The sequence below is a fragment of the Sciurus vulgaris genome (assembly GCF_902686455.1).
Source record: "Sciurus vulgaris genome assembly, chromosome: 12".
NCBI lineage: Eukaryota > Metazoa > Chordata > Mammalia > Rodentia > Sciuridae > Sciurus > Sciurus vulgaris.
In genome coordinates, this window is record NC_136473.1 from 79,696,447 (window position 1) to 79,719,766 (window position 23,320).

Genomic DNA, 23,320 nt, shown 5'->3' on the forward strand with positions numbered 1-23,320 from the left:
AGGCAGAGGGACTCATTCTGCACAGCCCTTGGCTTTTCTTTGGCCACTGAGGTGAAGCTCGCACATTTGCAGGGGGGAGAGTGGCTCCAGCAAAGGCCTCTTTTCATTTAGTATTGTCTCTGTGGAATATGAAAAACCCAGGGGGCTGGGGGGGCGGTTAGCTCAGTGGCAGAGCGCTTGCCCAAGGCACAAGGCCCTGGGGATTGAACCCAGGATGCTTAACCACCCCAGCCCTCTTTTTATATTTTATTTAGTACAGAGTCTCACTAAGTTGCTGAGGCTGGCTTCAAATCTGTGATCCTCCTGCCTCAGCCTCCCGAGCCACTGGGATTATAGGCGTGCACCACCGCTCCCAGCTAAAAAATAAAAATAATTTTAAAATAAAAAATAAGTTTTAGAAAACCAGCCTGAGTAGCCTAAACTACAGAAAGTGCTTGATAATAGTAGTAATTATTACCATAGGGAAAAGCCTAAGGCTAGTGGGTATGGTGGGCAGAGCAAGGGTCCCTTCAAAGGTGTCCACCTCCTCATCTTGGAATCTGTGAATGCTTCCTATATGGAAAGAGGGACTTTGCAGATGTGCCTAAATTAAGGAGGCTGAGGTAGAAGGATTGCAAGTTCAAGGTCAGCCTGGGCAACATAGTGAGACCCTGCCTCAAAATAAAAAATAAAAGGAGGCTGAGGATGTGGCTCAGTGGTAGAGCATGCCTAGGTTCAATCTCCATTACCGCATGCACGCGCGCGCGCACACACACACACACACACACACACACACAATGAAAGAGAAGGCACAGGGGTCAGAGCACATGTGACGCAGAGGCAGAGCCTGGGTGGAAGAAGACCCTGAGCCAAGGGCTCCAGGCTGCCTCTGGAAGCTGGGATGGGCAAGGAATGGATCCCCTGGGGCCTCCAGCAGCACCACCTTGCCTGCCCCTTGCTTCTTGCCCAGTGAGACCACGTCAGATTTCTGACCCAACAGACTGTGAGGTAATAGATCTGTGATGTTGTAAACGCTAAGTTTGCAGCAGTTTGTTTTAGCAGCCATAGGAAATCAGCACAAGGGCTAACACTCTGCTCCCACCCTGCAACTTTTAAGGGTAGGAGCAGATTTAGCAACAAGAAATGCTTTATGTTCTGGACTTGTTAGGTTCACGGTGCCCAGGGACAGATGTGCAAGAAATAGGAGGGGAATTTGAGGTTGGAGCTCAGGAGGGAAGTCTAGTGGGGAAAGAGACCCAGGGACTGCCAGGGTGGGGGAGGACTGAAACCATAAAAATGAAGGACGCATGAGAACGAGAGAGGAGAATGGCCAGAAGCCCCCGGAGGAGAAAGGACAGTTAGGAGATGGAACCGCCTCGCCCCTAACAAAGGCGGCGAAGAGAGAGCTAGTGAGGACTCTGGGCTTGTTCCCTGGGCTCTGCTCTTTATTTTCCAGTCTGCCTGGATCCCTGGAGTTTGTCTGGAAAACCTCCTGAGACGGAGTACGTGTTCCCAGGATCCCAGAAGGAGGGATGGGACGCAGACAAACACATACCGGTGCAGCTGCCTGGAAGCAGGCCCGCTGGGCTCCCTTGGCTGCCCCCGCACACTTTCCAGTCCTCAGGGGACACAGGGGCAGAGGGGATCAGCAGGGCAAAGCTGTCTTTTTCACTTCCTTGGCACTCAGCCCAGGGGCCCAGATTTATCCTGCACTGAGAGAGTGGTTTAGGGCCCTTCATCTGGGGAAAGGCCCAGGTGGCACCTGAGCTGAGCTGGGAGGTCCTGGCCCTGTTGAGAGAGGAAGGAGTTCCTTACCAAATATTTCCTTGCCTAAGTGGAGGGTCTTAGTGACTCACCTCCCCATTCAGAGGCAAAGGCTAAAGCCTCTTTCACTGTGAAAATATTCATAGCAAGTTTATCACTTAGAAATTTATTTGTTTGAGTGTTAGGGATGAAACCCAGGGCCTTGTGCACGCCAAGCAAGTGCTCTACCGCTGAGTCACACCCCAGTCCAGAAATGCTTTTCAATGACAGAAAAACAGAAGAGTCAACTAACAGGAACTTAAATAAATTGGGATTTCTTTTTATTACATAACAAGAAGGGTAGATGGCCAACAGCCAGCATTGGTTTAGGGAATAATAGTATTAAGAATAGCATACTGTATTTTCTTGGTCTTTTTTTTTCCAAGTCACAACCATGAATGCCATAGCTCCAGGTATCACATCCCCATTCAAGGGGTTGTTGGAGGTGGGGAAAAGAGTGCCAGATATATCTGTCCTCTTATTAAAAAAAAAAAAAAAAAAAAAAGGCAGCATTTCCCCAAACCCAAACAAGTTCCTGGCTCTCATTTGGTCAAGACATTGTCAAGAGTCCCTACAAGGTTCAGAATGGGTGTCTATAGTTAAAGAGAGACTTGTTGACTCAAATCAAATTACCATTCCTTTCTTTTCTTTTTGCTGCCCTGGGAATGGCAGCCAGGGCCTTGCTCTGGTAAGCACGTGCTCCACCACTGAGCTACCCCCACAGTCCTGAGTGTGCATTTTGGGGGCGGGGTTATGGGGGATTGAACTCAGGGGCACTCGACCACTGAGCCACATCCCCAGCTCACTGAGGTGCTTAGTTCCTCGCTGTTGCTGAGGCTGCACTTGAACTCATGATCCTCCTGCCTCAGCCTCCCGAGCTGCAGGCATACCAGGGATTACTGGCGTTCGCCACGGAGCCCCGCTTCTGATTGTGCATTTTTGATGATTGAGTGTGTATTATCCTAACTATAAAATCGTTTAAAGTGTTACAATCATTTCGCAATTCAGATGTGTTCTCAGTTAAGGTAAAATATTACCAGCACCATAGGAGTGGAGGTTCCTGAATTCTACAGGTAGAAGTTTTGAAGACTCTGGGGCATGCCATGCCTGGGGGTGACCTGGGGACTAGTGGCAGATGACGAGCTGCAGGCTTCCGCCGTGTGGGACGAGGACTCTCTCGACTCTCCCGAGACCTGGGCTCCGAACATCCAGTTTCTTAAGGTGAAAAAAATAGAAAACAGGCAGACAAAAAGATAATACAGCAGTCAATTAAAAAGATGACGTAAATTAGAAGAAGTAAAAAGATATTAAACAATATAAAAGGCAGTGTGCAATGAATGATTAGATGAACTGAAAATAACCCGCCTCCGGCCGCTGCTCACCAGGGGCCAGTCTGCTCCTGACCTGGCCAGGCGCCACCGCTGGGGCCGGTGACCCCGCCTGACCTGGGAGGCCCCCTGACCACGTGGTCCCCAGAGGCTCAGTGGCGCCTCACAGCTCACGGGTAAGCTGGAATCCACCGGTGCTGTTGAGACCCAGGAGTGAGGCCTTGGACCCCCAAGGGGCAGTGGAACAGGGAGACACTGCGCATGCGCCAGAGTGTGCAGGGGCAGCCCCATCCCCGTGAGCCCTGTGCTTCCCAGGCCTGCCTCCTCCCTCAGAGCGGGATCCCCGGCTTTCTTATGGGGGATCCTCTGAGCCCCAGGCATCCCGGGGGCCTTCTCCCACTGACTCCCCTCCCGGACGTCTGCGGGTCGCTCTGAGCCTTGCAGGTAACCAGCCCTCCCCGCTCCCTACCTTTCCCAGAGCGGGAGCTCTTCAATCTGTCAATCACCCTAGGAGGTGGCTTCCCCCAAGGGGAGCACGGTGATCTCAGCCTGGCTGTTAAAGGGCATCTCTGCCAGACTGGGAGAATAGAAGGCCTGGTCATCCTTCCAGCAGCTTCTTCCTGGGCCCGGTGGGCAATGATGACAAGGGCCGCATCCATCCTTCTCGCTCCCTGATTTGCAGGAGCCTGCCTTCCTCATCCCGGTGGAAATGCAGGTCTGTCACTCAGGGGAAGGTCAAGTCCACCTCACTTGCGTCTCACCGTGGAACACTTGGAACCCAGAGCCCGTGGGACAGGGAAGGTGGTCAGGCCCAGGGCCAGGCTCCCGGAACAAAGAAATATTTGCCTAGACTCAAATCCCCTCAGTTCCTGCTTTGAGACCAAGTGTTTCCTAAGTCTTCAAAAGTCCCCAAACCAATTCTTGGTCAAGGCTTGAGTTTAAAGTTCTGATGACTCCCTAGCACGCAGAACCTTCCCCGGGAAGGAAACTTTCCCCAGCATGGAGCAGTCGGCTCTGAGAGGGACACAGGGCCAATTGCCCCCTGCCTACCCCTGCAAATCCCCAGGGTCTCTTCATGGTCTCAAAAAATAAAACAATAACAATAAAACTAAGAAGATTAGATGAGATAAAAGAATGCGATGTAAATTATAAAGGACAAATCTGAGATAAGGCAGGACCAAGATAAGTGAAAAAAAAAAAAATTAGAGGACCAAAAGGATAAAGAAATAAAAGAACTTTTGAAATTATACCAAAAATATAATAAAGATTTATAAGATTAGGAGCAGAGATTATAAAAACAAAGATTTACAAATGTTCAAATAGACCAAGGCCTGGGTAATCTAAGCAGCTGGCAGAGTGTGGTCTCCCGGGTCCCCCAGAGTTGGGTTCCACCCCATTTTGCCACTCCAGATCCCTTCCCAGACTACATCTCGCTGCTTAAAACCTTTGCACTTTTGCTATTTCTTTATGTGGTGTGTGTGTGTGGTATAGTGGGAGGGAGGGTAACCATGGATTGAACTCAGGGTACTCAACCACTGAGCCACATCCCCAGCCCTATTTTGTATTTTATTTAGATACAGGGTCTCAGCGAGTTGCTTAGTGCCTCGATTTTGCTGAGGCTGGCTTCGAACTCGCCATCCTCCTGCCTCAGCCTCCCGAGCCACTGGGATTACAGGCTTGTGCCACCACATCCTCTTACTTGCACTCTTACTTCTGACTCATGATATTTGGTGATACCCAAAAGGTGCTGTCCAATTCACCTCTCCACCAGGGTTTCCAAAGCAAACGTTATTGGGAAATTGTAAAGGATAGGTCCACAGTTCCTAATTCTCAATTCTCAGGTGCAAAAAGCCCTGAGAATCAAAAACACTGCTGCAGACCCTGTGTGGAGAGTTGTGTAGTATGGAACACGAGGGTCTTGTCTTTTCAAAACTCCAAAACCCACATGGATGGACTCAAGAATTCAGGTAAGAGTCAAGTGCAGTGGTGCACACCTATAATCCCAGCAACTCAGAAGGCTAAAGCAGGAGGATGGCAAGTTTGAGGCCAGCCTCAGCAACTTAGACCTTAAGCAACTTAGTAAGACCCTCTCTCAAAATTAAAAATAAAAAGGCCCTGGGAATGTGGCTCAGTGGTTAACCACCTCAGTACCCCCACACCCAAAAGTTTCAGATAACAGATAGTGGACTTTCACCAGATAGAAGAATTGATAAACAAACTGTGGTCTGTTTACACAATGGAATACTATACGGCAATGCCAATGACTTTGCCACATAATCAGCAACATCAAGTCGAGAGAAAGAAACCATCCAGCACACATTCATGTTGGAAGAAAGAGCACACATTCATGTTGGGAGGCTTGCGATCTTGTTTCTGTGTGCTTATTTCCTAAATTTCCTTGAAATAAAGTTAAAAAACAAGAAACCTCATCAAGCAAGATTCTTTCACTAAATATAGGCCAGCGCCCGCCCTGATTCTCTCTTCCTGCCGGAGCCACAGCAGACCCCTTTGGATAGTGCTGCCAGGCCCCCATGCTGACAGCAGTGTGGCCAATGTGGCCCGCGTGCTCCTTCCCGCCTTCCTCTCTCTGCCTTTGTCTCCAGCTCCTCTTGGTTTGCCCTGGCCGGTGGCTCAGGGGATTGGTGGCAATCCTGCCCTTTCATGCTTGTGTCCCGGCTCCATTTGGGGTCCCTCTCCACCCTCTTCCCTGGCCATTCACATGAGCTTTTTATCTTCCTTCTTTCCTTCCCTCTCCTCCTCGGTGGATGGGCTGCCGGGTCCCTGCACGGCCTGGTCTCTTCCTGTCCTTGTGTCTCAGGCGTCTGATCCTCGGATCGGCTGGTTTTCGGCCTTTGTTTGGGCCGCAGGGCTTTCTCTCTGCCTCTGCCTCTCTCTCCCACCACCCTCCCTTCCTTCTCCCTCATCTCCACGTCCTTTGTGGGACACTCACTTTTATCTCCCTTTGATTTGCTCTCTCCTCTTTGTAGAGGAGAATGAAAGGCTCGGCTAATTGTAGCAGTGGGGCAGTGGGCCAGTGGTGCCCGGAGCCCCTTCCCAGCGCCTTCTCGCCAGGCCCCAGCGAGCCGGAAGGGAGCCCGCCGCCCTCAGCTGCTCCAGATCGCTCTCCTCGTGGGCTTCTCCTCTCCCGTTTCCTCCGGGGAAATAAGACAGTCCTGAGGCCTCGTCCTGCCCCTTAGGGGGACTCGCCACCTGGCCCTGTATGTAATCCTTGCACACTGGTGTGTGACAGCCAGGAGGCCAGGTGCTGGGCACAGTGGCCAGCCAGACAGACATGCAGTCTCTGACGTCAGGAGACAACCAAGTGGGGCAGGGGGTGTGGCAGGGCAGTTAGGGTGATGTCTTCTGCAGAGGAACTGGGGTCAGAAGCGGGCTAGAGACCAGCTCCCTGGGAAAGGGATGTCTATGCTGAGAACTGAAGGGGACACGGAGGAGGGAGTCAGGGGAGGACAGAGAGGAACATCTTAATCAGAGAGCGGGGCGTGGAGGTCGCTGGTCGCTGTGAAGGGCACGGAGGATGCAGTCCTTTTTTTAAAAAAACTTCATTTTATTTAGTTTTGTATGTGGTGCTGAGGATGGAACCCAGTGCCTCTCGCATGCTAAGCAAGCGCTGGACCACTGAGCCACAACCCCAGCCGGGATGCAGTCTTAGAAGGAGCTGGGGATTTAGCCCAAGGATGGAGGAAGGTGCTGGTGTGTTCGATGGAGAAGGATGGATCCTGCTTGTGTTTGGGGAGGTGTGGAGAATAGGCTGGAGTGGAACACAAATGTATTGCCTTAGCGTTCTGGAGACGGGAAGTTCAAGGCAGCCCCGCTGGGCTAAAAGCGAAGGAGCTGGTTTGCCTGGAAGTTCAAGTAGAAAATCCATTTCCTTCTTTTCCAGCTTCCTTGGGTCACAACCGCTTCCCACATCTTCAGAAGTCATCAGGCCAATCTCTGCTTCCATTGTCACCTCCTGCCTTGATAGCTGGGCCTTCTGCCTCTCTCTTCTAAGGAACTTTCAGATTAGATTGGGCTCAGCTCGATAATCCAGGACAATCTTCCCATCTCTAGATCGCCAACTTGGTCACATCCACAAAGTCCCTTTGGCATGTCAGGCAACGTATTCACGGGTTCTGGTGATTAGGAAGTGGACATCTTTGGCAGGCTGTCCTTTCGCCCACCCCAGGAGCCTATTGTACTATTTCAGTGTCAATAGAGGTGATCTCAACTGCTTCACCTGGGTGTCAACAGCAGCGACAGAGACAAGGGGAGAGGCCTGAGACAACCTCAGAATCAGACTCATTGGTGACTGATTGGATGTGAGAGGTGGGGCAAGAGGAGGAGCAGGGATCACATCTAGCTTTGTGACTCCATCAACTGATAAGATGGAGATATCATTTAAGAGATAGAGGTTTTTCCTCTTGTAAGGAAAAATGAAGTGTGGGGAGCCGCATCCAGGGGAGATGGGCTGGAACGATCTCTGAAACATCCAAGGAGAAATGCCCAAGGGGCAGGCAGGTGTGTCTCTAGAGTCCAGAAGGATCTAAGAGGCTGGTGTAAATTACTGTAGGGGTCGGCAAACTATGGCTAGCGGGCTGGTAGCCTGGATTGTAAATAAAGCATCTTAGGGGCACAGTCCAGCCACTGACTTGTGTCTACGGCCACCTTTGCAGCCTGGCGGCCGAGCGGAGTGTTTGCAGCAGAGACTGCATGGCTCACAAAGCCACGGTCCTTTCAGAAAAAGTTCGTACCCAGGCCGGGGATGTGGTTCAGTGGAGGGCCTTGTATTCGATCTCCAGCAAAACACACACATGCACAAAACAGAAAAGGTTTGTACCAAAAGTCCAAAGGTGGTACGTAGGCTTGTATCGTAGCCCACAGCAAATAAGTAGAGTGAGAAGTCCTAGAATTCCAATATCCAAGGAATAGGTGGGACTAAGACAAGGAGCCAGAGTGGATGTTGAAGCCCGTTGTGGTGGTGCACACCTATAATTCCAGCAGCTCGGGAGGTCGAGGCAGGAGGATTGTGAGTTCAAAGCCAGCCTCTGCAACTTAGCCAGCCTCAGCCCTAAGCAACTCAGCGAGACCTGATCTCTAAATAAAATACAAAAAGACTGGGGATGTGGCTCAGTGGTTAAGCACCCCTGGATTCAATCCCTGATACCAAATAATAATAATAATAATAATAATATAAGTGGATCTGAGGAGAGTGGCCAGAGATGGGAAGGCAGGAGGAGGCTGTTCTGCTGCAGGAGACAAGTGAGGCAGCGCTAATTACAACATGTCCACAAACATCTTTGATATTCTTCCTCTCAAAGGTGCTATTGGGCTGGGGAAGCAGCTCAGGGGTGGAGCCTTTGGTAGCCTGTGTAAGGCCCTGGATTCGATCCCTAGCCCTGAAAAAATAAAAATAAACACACAGTGTTGTCTAATTCTCTTCCCCTGAAGTGAGGGCTAGTCGTGGTGACTCATTTCTAAGGAAGAGAATAAAGTGGAAGTGACAGTATGAGAATTTGGAGACGAGGTCATAAAATGCGGGGCAAATTCCTCCTCTTTCTTTCTGGGAAGTGACCATCCTGTCATGAGAATACACGAATCGCCTGCGGAGCGAGGTGACCGCATGATGAGGAACTGCGGCCTCCGCCAGCAATCAAATGGGAATCAAGGCCTGTGAACCAGCCCCGTGGTAGGTCCCGGGCCGGCAAGCCTTCGGCCTGCTGCAGCCCTTGCCAGGATCCTGGCTGCAACAGCTTGAGAGATTTTGAAACCAGAACCACCCTGCTACATCGATCAGGAATTCGTGGCCCACAGAGACTGTGAGATCACAAATATTTGTTGTTTTAAGCTACTTAAGTTTTGGAGTAATTTGTTACATGGTGATCAATAATAAATAAAAGGAAGTAAGTTTTTCAAGGGGAGAGTGATCTGCGTACAGAATTTAGCTTCTTCTTTTTTTTTTTTTTAATTTTTTACCATGATTAGCTTCTGGTGGGTCCTGCGTCCTGTAGGATTGTTCCAGAGTTGAGGAACTTTAACTCAGCTATGGCAGGAGGCCTTGGCCAGAATAAGCATGACTGTGTGGAACTAGTAGTCATTTGCTTTTCACTTACGTAATTCTGGAGGGAAGAAAGAAAGGAACCTCTGGGGACTGTTGTAGAGGGTCAGTGCTCACTTCTGGGATAGCTCTGTCCCACTGCAGTGAGAATTTGGAAGAGCCTGGTTTGGAAAAATGCAGATAAGGGCACCAACTTACAAGCCCTCACGGTGCCTTTGGCCACGGGGCTGACAGGGAGCAGAGTCACATACGTGAACATTCTCTGTACTCTCTCTGATTTCTCTGGTGATATCAAGACATGTGTCCATGCTTTTATGATTTTCAATAAATGACCCAGAAGAACTTGTGCTGTAGTGGTCATGACCAGGTCGAGCAGCTCTTGAGAGGGAGAAGGGCTCAGACATCTGACTTCTGCTTCTACCTCTCACCTAAAACTTGTCTCTCAAGTAGAACTCTCCCTGCCCAACAGAATGATCTTTGCTCAGCTGCATATATTTTGACAGTTTGGTGAAGGAAGCAAGAAGCCCTAATATTCTAGGCATCCACTGTGCCATGAATTAACTCATCTCCTTTGTGATTAAATGGAACTGGTGATGTACCATCCTTGGGAAAACTGAGAAAATAATCGCTTAAATAACTTTCCATGTTCTGTGGTTCAGATTGGAAACCCTGTAAAGGAAGGCTTGGGCAGGTGTGTTGGATTTTACGGTCGCTTCGGCTTAAATACCTCCAGTTGACTTAGCATGACATGTTCAGGTTTTGAATTTATTCTTGCTCCAAATTTAACCCATTTATCGTGAGTTCTTACATCTCAGTTTCTTACATTTTATTTACTTTATTATTTTACCTTTTTTTTTTTTGGTGCTTTGAACCATTCAGTCTAACTGAACTGATTTGGCAGAGGTTAATTGTTCTTAGCTTGCTTTGTCTTTTCTTACGGTTTTATCCTCCTTTTAAAATTTCACTTAAACAGGAGCTGGGGGATATAGCTCAGTTGGAGAGCGCTTCCCTCGCACACACAAGACCCTGGATTCAATCCCCAGCATGAGAAAAAAATATTCCACTTAAACGTTTTGTTCTCAACCACATGCTTTTCTTTTCCTTATCATTTTGAATTTTTGAACCCAGTGTCTTGCACATGCTGGGTGAATGAGGACTCTACCACTGAGCCCGGCCCAGGCCTGCCTCTTTTCCTTTGTCTTTGACTAAAGTTTTTATTTTCCACTTATTAAATTTTTTGTTTGAACTTTATAAATGCTTTGTGTGTATGTGTGTGTGTTTGTGTGTGTGTGTTGTATGTGCACGTGTGTGTGGGTGGTGTCCTGGACATTGAACCCAGGGCCTCCTGCATGCTAGGCACCTGCGCTGTCATTGCCCAAAATACTTTTAAAAAAATACCTGTTTTCTCTTCATTTATAAGTGGCAGATACACTCCGTTCTAGCGGTAAGTGTGCTGCGCGGAGGGCTGAAGGTTTCTTCCCCCTCTGCTTCACACTTCCAGCGTTGCACCAGGATCCACAGCCCTCTCTTAATTCACAAAACTTAAACGTGATTGTCACCAGCGGATCCGCTGACTCAGGGTTCCCCTAGGATCCACATTCAATAGGCAGCTTTCTCAGAGGCCCCTGATTTTCCCATTGCCTAGTGAGCAAGACCCGTATAGTCCTCGCCCCTGTGTGACGGTGCCACCTGAGGATGGGGGCATGCACTCCTGTGAACAGGTTGTGTTACACAACCAGAAGGGATTCAAGCAGGGTGCAGTGGTCCCTGAAATCCCAGCAGCTTGGCAGGCGGAGGCAGGAGGATTGTGAGTTCAAAGCCAGCCTCAGCAACTTGGCAAGGCCCTAAGCAACTCAGTGAGACCCTGTTTCTAAATAAAATATGAAAAAAGGGCAGGGTTCCATCCCCAGTACCAAAAAAAGAAAAAAAAAAAAAAAAAGTGAAGGGGTTCATCTTGGTGCCTGTGCTGGGGAGTGAACGTGGGGTCTTGTGTGCTTATGCTCTGCCATTGGACTACACCCCCAGCCCAATGGTGAGAGGATTTTGCAGATGTATTTGAGACCCACAAATTGGTTAACTTTAAGCTAATCAAAAGGAAGATTGTCCTGGATGACCTGACCTAATTAGGTGAGCCCTTTTGGGACAGAGCCTATCTTAAAGTCAGGTTCGAAGCGTGAAAGAGATTAAAGAGATTCTGCTGCTGGCCTTGAAGAAGTAGACCGCCATGTTTCAAGGGCCTGTGGAGAAAGCTGCAGGCCAAGGACCCGAGACCATCCTCCAGTTGTCCCGAGGAGTCCCTGGCTGACAGCAGGCAAGGAGATAGGGACCTCAGCTGTACAACTGCAAGGAAGCCACCTCTACCAACAGCCTGGGAGTTGGAAGTGGACCTTTCCGTAGGTGAGCCTCCACGGAAGGACAAACTCCACTGACACTTCGATTCCACCCTGGGGGAACCCTGCCCAAACCCTGCCCAGCTACAGCAGACCAGACTGCCAACTGTAGATGCTGAAAGAGCAAGAGCAACGTCGTATTGTTGTAAGCCACTAAAGTTCTGGTACACAGCAATAAAAATGAATATATATGTGCCATCATGCTGACCACTTTTTTTTTTTTGGTGCTGGGGATTGAACCCAGGGCCTTGTGCATGCAAGGCAAGCACTCTACCCACTGAGCTACATCCCCAGCCCTTGATAGCTTTTTTTTTTTTTTTTTTTTTTTTTTTTTTTTTTTTTTTTTGGATCCTCTTCCCTTGAAACCAGGCAGCTTGGGACAATAGTAATACTATGTGACTCCAAGGCTAGGCTGCCAGCCACATTCATTCTCAAAGCTTTTGGACCGCGGGTAAGCAGTCTGGTGACCCTGAGCAGCCACAAATTAGTCCAAGCAGAGGTCTCGTGAGGATGTGATCCTGCACTGTTCAGTGCCAGCCAGCTGCCTGGAACCATCTGAGACTCCAAGGCAGAACTGCCCAGCCAAAACCTTCTCACATCCCTGACCCACAGAATCAGAGATAGAGTAAAACAATAGTCTTTGTTTGAAGTCATTAAATTTTAGGGTGGTTTGTGGTGCAGCAACAGATAACCAGAACATTTGATCTTGGCTTAGGTCAGCCTGCCGCCCCCATAGCTCCACTTTGGTTTGTTGTTTGTGTTCTGGAGATCAGATCCAGGGCCTTCCTGGGCTTTGGTGCATAGCCTGTAATGCCAGCTACTCGGGAGGCTGAGGGAAGAGGAGCTCAAGTTCAAGGTTGACCTGGGCAACTTATGAGACCCTGTGTCAAAATAGGAAATGAAAAGGGCTGGGGATGTGACTCGGTGGTAGAGCACCTGTCTAGCACACACAAGGCCCTGGGTTCCAACCCCAGCAGGAGGAAAACCAAAACAGGAAACCCCAGGACCTGTGCACGCCCGCTCTTGGTGGCCCCCTTTCTACTTCTACCTTCTCACAACGTTAACACTGTAATCCTCCTGAGTAGGATTATAAAAGGCCCTCTTAGGGGACTTGGGGTACAGTTCAGTGTAGAGGGCATGTTTAGCATGCACATCGTCTGGTTCAGCCCCTCCCCCCCCCCCACAGTGTATAACTGCCTCAGTCCCCTTTAGTTGGGATAGACCGCAATGGCTCTTGTGTCCTGGGTCACCTGTATTTTGACTGGGTTAACTGAGGGACAAAACCACATGTAAAAGTAATACCGGGGTCAGAGAGGTATAAAACATGAGGACCACCTCAAGGAACTACAGTCTAGTTAGTGTTAAAAAAGAAAAAAAAGCCAGGTGGGGTGGTGCACCCCTGTCATCCCAGGGGCTGAGGCGGGAGGATCCCAAGTTCAAGGCCAGCCTGGGCAACCTCGTGAGACCTTGTCTGAAAATAAAAAATAAAGACTTAGGATATAGCTCAGTGGTAGAGCGCCCCCAGGTTCAATCCTCAGTACCATTAAAAAAAAAAAAAAAAAAAAGAAAAGAAGAGAAAAGAAAGTCAAACATTGAGGAATTGTCTGCCCAGAAAACTTCAAGAACATCATGTTGACTCCAGGTGGAATGAATGAATGGTCATTTCGTTTATCATCCAAATGAAAACGGGCTTGAGCGTCAAAGGGGGCGTGGTTAATGATCACCGGGAGCGGACAGACATGAAATAGGCGTGCCCGGGCCCACCAGCACCCATGTCCCTGTAGCTGCAGGACACGGAGGCGACCCCTTGCGCAGGCTACGCCGTCCCAGCCGACCCCTGGCTCTGTTGACCTCCTCTCCCACTACTCTGCCCCTGCTCCGTGCCGCTGGTACTTGGGAAAAACCCAGCCCCTTCCCATGGGAGCCAGGTCTCCTGTGAGGCCGGAGGCTGCAGCAATCGGACCACATGTCTCCCACCCTCCCAGATGGCGGGTCCCTTCTCCAAATTCCAACACCCACTTCCTTCTCTGAAGGAAGGCCTGACCCGGCTCCACGCCTGAAGGAAGGCCTGACCCGGCTCCACGCCTGCCTGGCTGCTCCAGGGCGCTGGCACTCTGGCCTCCCCCACTGCAGTGGTGTCCTTGACGCTGGGACCCTCCACAGAGGCCAGCTCCTGCCCCTTCTCTCCCACTGAGATTTCGCCCCAGTAATTCTCTCATGTGTTTCTTGCTGCATTAATTTTTCCCTCTCCTCCTTTCCTCAACACACAAATGTGCTTGGTTTATACCTCCCACCAGTGAAGAACACTCTTTTTATTCTTTTTGGTACCAGGATTGAACCCAGAGATCTTTAACCACTGAGCCACATCTCCAGCCCTTTTCTCATATTTTATTTAAAGACAGGGTCTCACTGAGTTGCTTAGGGCCTCACTAAGTTGTTGAGGCTGGCTTTGAACTCAATCCTCCTGCCTCAGCCTCTGAGCCTCTGGGATTACAGGTGTGCACCACCGCGCCTGGCGAAAAACCCTCTCTTGACTCCATTTTCTCTTCAGTTATGAACCCAATTCCCTTTGCACCTAAATCATTTCAAGAATTGTAGGGCTGGAGGTAGAGCTTAGTGGCAGAGGGCTTGCCTAGTAGGTGTGAGATCCTGGGTTCCATTGTCTGCCCAAAGACAAAAACAAACCTAAAAGAGCATTCATTTTCCAATTTCTCTCTTTTCGTCCTATCTTCAGTCCATTCCAGCAAGGCTTTCCTCTCCGCCAGCCCACCTCCACGATTCCTGTCATGGTGAACGTTAAAAATCAGCTCCAGGGGCCATTTCTCTTCCTCTCAGCAACACCTGACAAGGTGATCTCTAAGCCTTGAAAGACATTCTCCCTTGGCTAGTGCTTGCTCTTCACCTGTTTCGACTCCTACCTCTTAGCTCCTACCTCTTAGCTACTTGTATTCATTTTGTTGATTATTATATACCTCCTCCTTCTCCTCCTCCTCCTCCTCTTCTCTTCTTCATACTAGGGATTGAACCTAAAGGGGCTTTGCCACTGAACTGCATCCTCAGCTCTTTTTAGTTTTTATTTTGAAACAGCATCTCCCTGAATTGCTGAGGACCTTGCTAAATTGCTGAGGTTAGCCCCGGTTTTGTAATCCTCCTGCCTCAGCCTCCCCAGGCTCTGGGATTACAGATGGGTGTCATCACCATGCCCCGCTTTGATTCCTTCCTTGTATCCCACTTCTAAATGCTGGAGCACCCCAGGGCTCAGTCCTTATATCTCACCTCTTTTAATATATACTCACTGCTTAGGTAACTTTATTTTTTGAGGCACTGGGAATTGAATTTAAGGGTGCTCTACTACTGAGCTACATCTCTGGCTCCACCACCAACCCTCCCCCCTTTTTTTTTTTTGCCACAGGGTCTCACTAAGTTGCAGAGGCTGGCCTCAAACTTGTGATCCTCCTGTCTCAGCCTCCTGAGTCAATGGGATTACAGGTGTGCACCACCATGCCCAACCAAGTTTATCTCAATCTCTTTCCAGTACCCCAGGCTTAATCATTCGATTGTTTGCTCAGGGCTGGGAGTGTAGCTCGGTGGTAGAACGCTCGCCTAGTGTGTACGGACCTGCCTGCTAGTACCTTAACACCATTCCTTCCTCAGTCTCACCAAACAGAGAATGGAGGCTCCATTCTTCTAGTTACATGAACAGAAATCCTGTTGTGTGTTAATCTTGACTCCTCTTTCTCTTACACGCCACATTCAACCCATCAATGGATCCTGTGTGTCTTACCTTCAAAATGTTTCCAGAATCAGCTGAGTATGGAGGCGCCAGCCTGAAACCCCACCAATGTAGGAGGCTGAGGTGGGAGGATGGCACCTTCAGGCCAGCACAGGCAATTTAGGAAGCCCCTGTCTCAAATAAAAAATAAAAAGGGCTGGGGATGTGGTTCAATGGTTAAGTGCCCTTGGGTTCAATCCCTGGCACATACACACACACAAAACAAAAAAAAAAAAAAAAAAAAAAGAAAAAAGAAAAGAAAAATCACTGTTAATGGAGCCAGTGATTCCAGCCTGTAATCCCAGCAGCTTGGCAGGTTTGCTGGAGAAATGCAAATTTAAGGCCAGCCTCAGCAACTGAGTAAGACCCTCAGCAACCTAAATATAAAAATAATATAAAATAAAAAATGTTTGGAAATATAGCTCAGTGGTAAAATGCTAGAGTTCAATCCCCAGTACCAGAAAACAAACAAACAAACAAACAACAACAATAAAACCCCACGGTTATGCAATAAAAACTATAGGGTTTATAGGGAAAAATGGAGTTATAGGTACGGCACTCAAAACTTTGTCAGTAACACCAAAAGGAAGATAGGAACCCCATGAAATAGCAGTGCAGTTTACGCATGTCAGATGGTCAGGGAATGCGCGGCTGGAATACGCATGGCAAATTTCCTGAAGCCAACGTGAATCTGTGTGTGGCTGTGGGTGTTGGAAGGGGTGCAGCCTGAGAGTCACTGTGAAGGGGTCACCCTGTGTGCACAGGTGGTGGCCATTGGAGGGGTGTGCTTGTGCACATTTTGGTCCACCCACCCTGCTTCGTTCAGCTGGTCCAGTCACCTGTATTTCTTGGGGCAAAATCCAGCATAAGCAAATGCAAGATTTGTATTACGCTCAAATTGCTCCCTAATGTATGAATCGAGTTGGAACAAATTCTTGTTTTCAAAACACGACTAACAGCAGAACCGACTGTCTTTGTTTCTATCACTTCCCAAGGCTATCATAGTCTTCTTTCTTCTTGTGCCTGGCAAATTCTACCTTTACTTCAAGGTCCATTTTCCATTGTCTCCTTCAGTACCTTACATAGACTTTATCTCGTTGAACATTCTACGCTCTCTTCTTGTCTTTGAAAAACAGATTTTATTTTTCACGGAAGAATTGAGCAGAAAGTACGAAGTGTTCCACACAGTCCCTGCCCCACACATGCCCAGCCTACACCCGAGCCAATATCCCCCACCAGAGTGGTCAGTTTTATTGCAATTATGAACCTGCAAGGACACATCATTATCAGCCAAAGACCTTGGTCTGTATAGGGTTCACTCTTGGTGCCACACTGTCTATGGTTTTGGACAACCTCTAATGACATGTGTCCACCATTATGGTATTAGACAGTAGTTTCACTGCCCTAAAAATATTTTGTCTCTAACTATTCATTCTCTCTCTCCCTGACATTAATCTTTTTACTGTTTCCATGGTTCTGCCTTTTCCAGAAGGTCATACAGTTGAAATCAAACAATATATAGCCTTTCTAAATTGACCTCTTTCAGTTAGCATTTAAATGTCCTTATGTCTTTTCATGGCTGGGCAACTCATTCCTTTTAAGGGCTGAATAATATTCCATTGTCTGGATATACCACAGTCTATCCATTCACCTAATGCTAATGGAGAACATCTGGCTGCTTCCAAGTTTTTATATATATATATATAGTTGCAAGTGATACCAATACCTTTGCTTTATTTATTTATTTTTATGTGGTGTTGAGGATTGAACCTAGTGCCTCACACATTCGAGGCAAGTACTCTACCACTGAGCCACAACCCCAACCCTGCTTCCAGATTTTGACAATTATAAGTAAAGCTGCTATAAATGTCCACATGCAAGATTTTGTGTGAACATAAGTTTAGGATCAACTTTTTTGAGTAAATATCAAAAAATGTGATTGTGCCAGGCACAGAGGGGCACACCTATAATCCCAGTGGCTTGGGAGGCCGAGGTAGGAGGATCATGAGTTCAAAGCCAGCCTCAGCAAAGCGAGGCACTAAGCAACTCAGTGAGACCCTGTCTCTAAATAAATACAAAATAAGGCTGGGGATGTGGCTCAGTGGTCAAGTGCCCTGAGTTCAATCCCCGGTACCCCTCCCCCCAAAAATAGTGTGATTGTTGGATCATATGAAAAGAGTACATTTAGTTACATAAGAAACCTCCAAACTATCTCCTAAGGTATCCACACCATTTGGTATTCCCACCAGTGATGAATGCAAGCTCTTTTTGCTCCATATCTTCACCAGCATTGATGCTGTCAGGCTTCTGGATTTTAACTGTTTCTAATGGGATGATAGTCATATTCTCACTTACATTTTATTGTCATCTTAAATTGAAGTCTCATGGTGCACGCCTGTAATCCCAGCGGCTTGGGAGGCTGAGGTAGGAGGATCACGAGTTCAAAACCAGATTTAGCAACTTAACCAGGCCCTAAGCAACTTAGTGAGATCCTGTCTCAAATAAAATATTTTTTAAAAGGGCTGGGGATGTGGCTCAGTGGTTAAGCGCCCCTGGGTTCAATCCCTAGTACAAAAAAAAAAAAAAAATTTGAAGTCTCATGATGTTAGTTCACTTTACACATGGCCATGTCCATTTCTTCATTTAACTCTAAACCACTCAGAGCGGGAGGAGACTTCCAATTCCTTGTACCTCCTGATCATCTTCCAGTACTCATCCTTGGACAGTCTTGCGTAACGTTGTTGAAAATTACCTGCCGATGTGCTGCTGCTCCGGGGCAGGCCTGGATGCCCGGTGGGCCTGCTTCCCGCAGAGCTCCATGCCTCAGAGAGCAGCAAGATCTCGTATGAGGAAAATCAGACCAGGAATGAGCACAGGAAACAAAAACCTGGCGTGACTTCATCTTCACCTTGTTGAGCTTCTGGGACTCTGAGCTCAGCACTGGTGCCTTGGTCCCACAGGATATTCTGACTCTGGAAGCCCACTACCAGCCTCTATGCCCACACCCACGCGTGTTGGCCAAGGAACTCCCCCTACAGCCCAGGCGGCTGGTCTGGACGTTTCGGTCATGTCAGAAGACACAGAGGAACGTGCTGACGGCGAGATGGAGCCCACGAGGCTCTGGTTACCCGTCCTGCCGGACGCGTGTGCAGGATGATCGGCAGTGCTGGGTGCATGCTTTGCTGCTCACCGAGTGCTGAAAAATCGAGGGTGAAGCCTCTGTCCCTGTCCTCTGTGCTCCTCTCTTTGGGGGGATGAATTTTAATATGATCTGTGCAGGACCATTCTTTTTTTTTTTTAATCTTAGAATTGGACCCCGGGGCATTAATCACTGAGCCAATCCCCCAGTCTTTTTTTGTATTTTATTTAGACACTGGGTCTCACTGAGTTGCTTAGGGTCTCCCTAAGTGGCTGAGGCTGGTTTTGAACTCGAGATCCTCCTGCCTCACCTCACCCTCCCGAGCCACTGGGATCACAGGTGTGTACCACCATGCCTGGCTGTGGAGGTGCATTCTAAACTTTATTTTTTCCTTTCTTTGCCCTCCCTTGATAGGGGGAGTGAGGTGGAAAGAGATAGAAGGAAACTTCTGAAAGCTGCTTTCCAGTTTGACTGGTCAATGGATTGCCAACCAGCCACTCTGCTGCCCCAAACAGCCTGCCCACAGATCAGTCATGACTGCTGCTTTCATTGGAGGAAAAGACTGGTTTGATAGAAGATGTCAATCAAGGTCAACAGTGAGCCTCAGATAATCAATCTGTTTAGGACTAGGTTCAGAACATGGGAATCGTGACGATCTTACAGAACATGATGAAATCGACACACTAGGGTTGAAAAAACAACACTAATAGTGGTATAAGTGCGCACCAACAAAGGTGTTTTTGTTCATTTCTAACAATGAGAGAAAAACAATTTTTAATTGTAGAATTTTGGTTGTATTCTTTAGTAGCCTCCCGTTACCCCCACTACCAACACACACTAGTTGGGAAACTAGCATCATTGTCCAGACAAGAGCAGCAAAATCCTTACGTCTAAGAAAAAGTTTAGGGCCAGGCCTGGTGGCCAACCCCCTGTAACCCTAGCGGCTTGGGAGGAGGAGGCAGGAGGATGGAGAGTTCAAAGCCAGCCTCAGCACACTTAGCGAGGCCCTGAACAACTCAGCGAGACCCTGTCTCAAAAATGACAAATAAAATAAAACAAGGGCGAAAGGGCTGGGGAGGATGCTTAATGGTTATGCACCCCTGGGTTCAATCCCGTGTACCCCCCCCACAAAAAAACAAAAAAAAAAAAAAGATCTGGACTAAGTTCATCAATTTCGGCAAAGACTGTCTTCCTGGCTTACAGACAGCCACCTTCTCACTGTGTCCTCACCTGACAGGGAAGAAAGTAAACTTTTATATCTCTTCTTTATCAGGGCTCTAATCCTTCGGGCCCCACCCTAATGGCCTCATTCCATCTTAAGTGCTTCCTTCCTCCCTGAATAGTCACACTGGGTCAGGGCTTCACCAGATGAACTTGGAGCAGGGCGGGCACAAATCAGCCCACAGCATTCTGCCCCTGTCTTCCCCCAAATTATGTCCCTTACTGCATGCAAAATACATGATTCCATCCCATAGACCCCAGTCTTAACCCAGCACAGCATGAACGCTAAGTCTAAAATCTCATCTAAGACAAGATATGGGTCAGTCTGTTGGTCAGCTCTCCATCACTAAAATCAATCAACTTTTAAGGAGGAAAAGTTTATCTTGGCTCACAGCTTCAGAGGGTTCAGTCCATGTCGGGTTGGCCCATCACTTTTGGGCCTGTGATGAGGCAGCAGAGCATGGCAGGGCACATGTGAGAGGAACCTGCTCACCTCCTGATGGCCAGGAAGCAGAGAAAGAGAGAGGACTGTCCCACATTCCCTCCAAGGGCACGCCCCCAACAACCTACATTCCTCCCACGAGGCCCCGCCTCCAAAAGGCTCTACCACCTTCCAATAGTGCCATGGGCTGGGGACGAAGCTGTCAGCACTCTGTGGGACATTCAAGATCCAAACCGAACACATCCTGAGGTGAAATTCCCCTCCAGCTGTGAACCTAAGAAGCCAGACAAGTCAGGTACGTCCAAAATATAATGGCAGACAGCCACAGGGTAGAGAATAGAAGGAAGAAAGGAACAGGTACCACTCGCCTGTGATCCCAGAGACTCAGGAGGCTGAAGCAGGAGGACTGAAAGTTCCAGGTCAGCCTGGGCAACTAGGTGAGACCCTGTCATAGGAAAGGAAAGGGAAAGGGAAAGGGAAGGAAAGAGAAGAGAAAAAAAAAAAAAAAAAAAAAAAAAGAAAAGGAAGAAAAGAAAGGAAGAGAAAGAAAAGGAAAGGGAAAAAGAAAAGGACATGCCCAGTGGTAAGACCCTGTGGGTTAAATTCTACATACCAGGGCTGGGGAGATAGCTCAGCTGGTAGAGTGCTTGCCTGGCAAGCACAAGGCCCTGGGTTCAATCCCCAGCACCGCAAAAAAAAAAAAAAAAAAAATCTACATACCGTGACAGAGAGAGAGATGGGAGGAGAAGGAGAATTATTATCGGAATTCTTGGACTTGTCCTGTCTTTCAGACTTGGTGCAGAGCACTGTCCCACCTTCAGAAGTCCCTGGGAAGCAGCCTGCCCTCCACAGCTCTGCCAGCAGGGATCACCACCTCCCAGAGACCCTGTTGGGAGGGGGTCCCATACCCTAGGCTCCAGAGAGTGATGCTGCCCCCGAAAGCTTCAGTCAGAGGTCATCAGACTTCTTGAAACTGAGGCCATAGCCCCATGCTTTAAAACCCAGAAAGTAGCCCTGTGCTTGAGTGGCCTTCGTGTCCCTCTTCCCTTTTACTTGAACACAGAGTATTTTGCAGCTGAGTAGCTCCATGGTCTAGTTCGTAAGAACTAAGAAGTCCCAACAGCCGTCTTCCACTTTGTCCTGCTTTCTCTGTCCCCTTCATTTAATCTAACCTGGCAATGTCTGTGCTGGTACAGTCCCATCTCCATTCCTGGCTTCTGCCAGGACAGTGAAGGCCCTGAATGGCTCATGGTCTCGTCTTCCAACACTTGATCAGTCACAGCCTTAGTGTTCTTTACAGGGCAAACTTGGCATTTTTTGCAACATGCATAGGCTGAGAATTTTCCAGACTTCAAGTTCTCTTTCCTTTTTGCTTAACAATTTCTCTTCCTCCTCCTCCTTTTCTTCTTCTTTTTGATTATCAGATGAATCTTTGTTGAAAGTGTTTTTCTTTGAACTCCTTAACTAGCTGGGTGTTCCACTGCATGTCACTTATGATGTCATGAGGCCCTCAACGTTGCAGTCCACAGACTGGGCAGTGCTCAGCATCTCTCTCTCTCTCTCTCCCCACACACTTCCCAGCAGTGCTGAGAATTGAACCCTGGGACTTACACATGCTAGGCCAGTGCTTAACCATTGAGCTACATCCTTAGCCCTTTTGTCTTTTATTTGGAGTCATTCAGGGTCTTGATAAATGGCTGAGGCTGGCCTCCAACTTTCGATCCTCCTGCCTCAGCCTCCCAAGTAGATGGAATTATAAGCACCACCACACCTGGCCCCAAAAGTTTAATGGTTCTCAAAAGTTCTCTGACTAAAGTTCGTGCTGCACCTGTTGGGTAATGTTGGCAATCCTTTTGAAAGTGTTATTTCCACTATGTTTAATGTTTTTCAGTTACTTTATCTTTTGGTTCTTGCTTGGGGGCTTTGATGATCAGGGAAGAGGCGGAAGTTAGATCCTGGGTTCAACCCCTGGTACCACTAAAATAAAAAAAAAATAAATAAATAAAATAAAAATAAAGATCCACTATAAAGCTATGGTAATCAAGTCAATGTGAAAGTAACATAAGGATGAACCTGCAGATCAATGAAACAGAAAAGAATACAGAAATAGACCCGGACACGTTGACTTTTTATTAATTGATTTTTGGCAACTGTATAGTCTTTTTTTTTTTTTTTGGTGGTGCTTGGGATCAAACCCCAGGTCTTGTGCATGCTAGGCAAGCACTCTACCAACTGAGCTATATCCCCAACACCTTGTATAGTCTTAAGAGAAAAAAAATATACACCTTGTCCCTGACATAAAAAATAAAGTAAAAAAATTAAAGGCACAAAAATAAAGTAGAAATGGATCATAGACCTAAACAGAAGAGATAAAATGATAAAACTCTAAAAAACAAAACAAAACAAAAAAACCAAACAGGAGAAAATCTGACCTTAGGGTAGGCACAGGCTTCTTAGGACACCAAAAACATTCAGTCATCAAAGAAACAACTAAATTTGACTGTGCTGAAATTTGAAACTTCTCTTCAAAGGACACTTTTAGGAAATGAAAAGAGAAGTCACAGATCACAGCCTGGAAAGAAGTATTTGCAATTCATATATCTGACAAAACTTATATTCAGAATATATAAAGAACCCTTACCATTCAATAATGAGAGGACAACTTGTTCTTTTTTTTGTTGGACAAAAGGTTTGATCAGTCCTTTCACCCACTCTTCCCCCCCCACACACAAAAAATCTGAATAGCAGAAGCCAACTTCAACATCAGTAACCAGCAAGGAAATGCAAAGTACAATCACAGTGAGCTCTCACTACACCTCCATCGGGATGGTTGAAAGAAAAAGACAATAATACCAAGTGCAGACGAAGAAGGACAACTGGAATGTCATTCATTGTGTTGCTGGCAGGTGTGTCAAATATTACAACCACTTTGGAAATCTCTTATAAAAAGTTAACATGTATTTATCATAAGACCCAAAGATTCCTCTACTAGATATATAACCAAGAAAAATTTAAAATATATCCACAAAGACTTGTAAAAAAGAATGTTGAAGGAAACTTTATTCCTAACAGCCAGACCAAACTGGAAACAATTCAAATGCCCAGTAACAGGTGAATGGATAAACAAACTATGCTACAGCCCCACAATCAGGTCTGCTCAGCAATAAAAGGAAAACAAGCTACGGATACAT